Source organism: Solanum stenotomum, chromosome 4 (assembly GCF_019186545.1).
Source record: "Solanum stenotomum isolate F172 chromosome 4, ASM1918654v1, whole genome shotgun sequence".
NCBI lineage: Eukaryota > Viridiplantae > Streptophyta > Magnoliopsida > Solanales > Solanaceae > Solanum > Solanum stenotomum.
Genome location: NC_064285.1, coordinates 16375511 through 16380335, shown reverse-complemented (window position 1 = coordinate 16380335; position 4825 = coordinate 16375511).

Genomic DNA, 4825 nt, shown 5'->3' with positions numbered 1-4825 from the left:
AAAAAAATAAAAAATTTAAATTAGAAATATCCTTTAAAAATAATTTTTTTTTTTTAGGGTGGTGGTGGTAGGGGCTGGCAGTGGCGGAGCTAGACTTTTTATGAAGGGTGTTCAATTTTTTTTAAGGCAACGAACAAAATTTTTTAGTAAGTAGAATTGATATCCAACTTGTTCTACCTAACAACTTTACTATCAATACCGTCAATAAAAAAAAATTCCACTAAACACAACATCTGAAATTTTTTTCTCTAATTTAGTTTGCTTTCAAAAATACATGATAAGTTATATCAATTGAAATAATAGTTTTATAATGAATGGGTCAAGATTTTACTGAACACATGCACATAGTCAAAAAAAAAAATTAATTAATTTTTACTTAAATTTAAAGTTACTTTTCAACCTATCGATTTTGCTACTTTTTTTATTTCAATGTATGTATACTAAATTTCTTTTGTTTTAATAGAAAATGTGTGAAAATTCTAATTAAAAGTTTCAAATCTCCAAATTTACCTATGAAACTATGAAAAAATTAACCCCTAATGAATTATTTTTTTCAAACCTCCGGATGACCCACATNAAAAATTAACCCCTAATGATTTTTTTTCTTCAAACCTCCGGATGACCCATAGAGGAAATGAAGAAATGTAATTGCATATAACCTTCTTTTCTAATTCTTTTAAGTAGAAGCTCATTTAAAAATATTATATATTTATATATATATATCCAAACTAAAGTTTCAGTTAAATTTATTATTTTCCTTTTCCAATTTATAGAGCACACTTAAAATTTTGAGATTCAAATTTTTAAATTTAGACCGTGAATTCGGAAATACTAGCTTTTAATTTTTTTTATATATTTAAAAATTATATAAAATATAATATAAATCACAATAATTATCAATGTCATATAAATTGAGATGGAAAAGATAATTATAAATTAAATAATATCTAATGAAAGTAAATTATAAGTTTGCGAGAGTAACTTGAGATTAGTTTGGTTCGTGTGATTTTGACAAACAAAAGAAGTAAAATAATAGCAAAACAATTCGAACCGGCGACATCAACATTCCTTTTGGACACCCTTTCCACTGCGCCAAAGCCTCTATTAATGTCAAGGTTGTGCAAAATGAATTATATATTGGTATTTAATAAATTTTGACTAAAGTAACCAGTGTAATTTTCCGACAAAGGGTGTTCACATGCACACCCTTATCAGGTTGTAGCTCCGCCCTTAGGGGATTGGGGGTAGGGGTACAAAATTTGAAGTTTAAAACATTTTTTAAAAATAAGCTTTAAATTTTTATTTTTATTTTTTTTTGGGGGGGGGGGGGGGGGGGGGGGGGGGGGGTGTTGGGGGAGTTGGTTTGAGGGTAGGGACAAAATAAATTGATTTTTTCAACTAAAAAAAATTGTAATTGTTAGAAGAGAGTTTTGAAAAATGTTTTCCTTAAGTTTTTAAAGGAAGTCATTTTCTTTAAATTTGAGGAAAATGAGTTGATTTGGAAAACATTTTCCAAAACATTTAACCCAATCAAACATGAGAAAATTGGAAAACATTATCCGGAAAATGTTTTCCAATATACCAAACACACCCTAAGAAATAATTTAAACTATATTTTTTACTATTATCATTTGTAAAATTATAAATATAAATTTATGAGTAACGTAATTTATTTTTTAGAAAATATCAAACTTCTTTAAAGGAAAAGAAAAATATGGAAAATTTTTTTAAACCATCCATCTTAAACTGTGAACAATTCAATTATTTTAAACAATAAAAAAAAGTCCCCCAAGTATTTTGAAATCTTACCATAGATATCACTTACTTAAATTAATTGACACGTTAAGAGTTTATCATCAATATTTGTATTAAGAAACAACTTTAAAACAGTTTCTTTCACCATTATTGTGTGACACATACATTTGTTCTTAATTAAATTACTAAAAGTGATTTCAAAACAATTAATTGCTTCGTAGATGGAACTTGCCTAAAGAGTTCATACAAAGGGGATTCGGCAACTCAATGGAAAAGATGTAATGATGTGGTGCTCTCATGGATCAGTAGCATTGTTGCTCAGGAATTGCTCACCACAATTGTTTATGCCTCGAATGCCAACCATGTATGGGACGACTTCAAGGAAAGGTTTGACAAATCTAATCTCACCAGAATGTATCAGTTGTCGGCAGAAGTTTCTTCTTTAAAACAAGGAACTCACCCTGTCACAACTTACTACTCAAAATTGAGAGATCTATGCGATGAATTAGATGTCTTAGTTTCAGCTCCTTTATGCAATTGTGATGAAGCTAAGCCCTACATTGAGCACTTAAGTCAGCAAAGGTTGCTAATGTTCCTCGTGGGCCTCAATGAATCATATAGTCAGGATAGAAGTGACATTTTGCTTAAGGTGGTTGTTCCTACTATCAATCAGGCCTATGCCACCGTAATACAGGAAGAAAGCCAGAGGTTACTAGGTGTTATGGATGTCAACAAGGAACCTCTAACAATAATGGTTAACATGAGGCAAGGTTTCAAGGGAAGGTAACTTTTTGACTATGCGTGTGAGAATTGTGGCTACAAAAATCACCTCACTAAAGATTGTTATAGGGTCATTAGATATCTTGCAGATTTCAAAAGCAAGACGAAGCAAGGACAAGGTGATACTTATGGTAGCAACTTTGGATTTATAGGTTTTGGTGATTCTACGAGTAATAAAATGCCCTCACATTTTGTACTTGTGACAAAGGTCATTTGCATTTGTTGTTCTGCTAGAGTTTCCTTTTTTCTGAAACCCTTCATGCTTTTTGACTATTTTTTGAAACCTTATAGTAGAAAAAGTCATATCTTCCTCATCTTCAGATGCATCATTTTGAGATTCCTTCAGCACCACAGATTTTTCTCTTTTTCCCTCCCTCTTGGATGAATCCTGCAGTTTGTTAAACTCATAGGTCTGCAAGTTTCCGATCAGCTCATCCATTGTGAGAGTCTTTAGATCTCTGGCCTTAGTAATGGCATTCACTTTGCTTACCCAGGATTTGGGAAGAACTCAAAGAATTTTTCGAACTTGCTTGCCTGGATGAATGGGCTTACCAAGACACCGAAGTTCATTAGTAATGGAGGTGAATCTGGCTTGCATCTCATGGATAGTTTCGCCTTCCTTCATATTAAAATTCTCATATTGAGTTGTTAGCATGTCCACAGTGGACTCTTGACTTGAGTTGTTCCTTCATGGGCTGTCTTCAGGCAGTCACAAATTTCTTTGGTTGTCTCGCATACAAAAATCTTGTTGTATTCATCTGCTCTGATGCCATAGATCAACAGTTTCTTTGCTTTGTAATTCTTCTCAATTTTCTTCATGTCCGCTTCATCGTACTCTCTTCTAGACTTGGGGAACCACCCTAGTCAGATCTCATTCCTTCACGTCCTTGGTAGGAACGTGAGGACCATCAAGAACCACATTCCACAACTTGTTGTCTTCTACCATAATGTAGTCATGCATTCTGATCTTCCACCACCTGTAATATTGACCATTAAAGCGAGGAGGCCGTGTAGTAGATTGACCTTATTCTAGACTTGGTGGAGCCGCCATCCCTACATGATCCTTTCTTGATGTTAGTCAAGTAGAAAGTCCAAGCTCTGATACCAATTGTTAGAATGTATGTGTCCACCAGTGTGCTATAGTACCAGGTCAAACTTATATATAGAAAGAAGTAAAGAAGTAAAAACAGTCAATCGTTAGGAACAAAGAGTTTTACGTGGAAACCTCCTTGCTCAAGGGAGTAAAACCACGACCTGTCACACAAGATTTTCAACTGCTTTCACTAATCACAAGCAAAAGTGAATACAGACTCCAAACACAACAATGAAACTAAACTCTTAATCTCACACTAAGTAATACCTCTATTACTTACTGAGCCAAAGCAATGCTTCCATTGCACACTATATTAACTATTTCTAATTAATATAGACTTCAATACATAAGACAGACAATCAATTCTGACCGTGTTCGTATAATCAATACACACCAAAAGGTTTTGAAACATTTCTTTTATGAATATGAAACAAATCCTACAATTTCAACACAATACAAACATTCAAAAACAACAACACTTCAAGATTGCTCTTCCTCAGTCTATAATGGTCCCTTGCCATATATGTTTTTTGATGCTTAAGTTCTTGAAAAGACTCACTCACTCTCTTTTTGAATGAATTCTAGTAGTTGTTTGTTATTATTGAATCTATCAATCACCAACAAGAGTTATTGACCACAGAACAAACAACCTCGTTGTCACGACCCGGGATCACCCCCTAGTCGTAATCGGCGTACTCGACCTCGAAGAGGTCTAATACAAGTCTCTTAGCATTCATTCATCGCATAGACACCAAAACTATAAGGAATTAAAAACTTTCTTTACCAAGAAAATATTTCATAAAAAAAAAAACAATAGCAAGCGGAAGACTTTCTAGACTTTATACATGATGTCTCAAAACCATCTAATACTTTAGAGTACAAATTTCGGGACTAATCCCGTACACAACTTAAACAATACTAAAAGACATAAAAGAACGTATTGGGTATTGTCCTCGAATCTATGAGGACTCACCAAGTCTTCATCTTCAACACTTAGAAACCTATCAAAGCCATGACATGTCATCTTCTCCAAATCCCTACACTTTAGTTCAAAAAAGGGAAAGAAAGGGGTTAGCACAATTAAGTACTAAGTATGGAGACCATGCAAAAACATGTCAAAAAGGACATTTTCAAAGAATAAATGCTTTCATATCAATTTGATAAAACCTTTCCTTTACAAGTATAAGAGACATAATA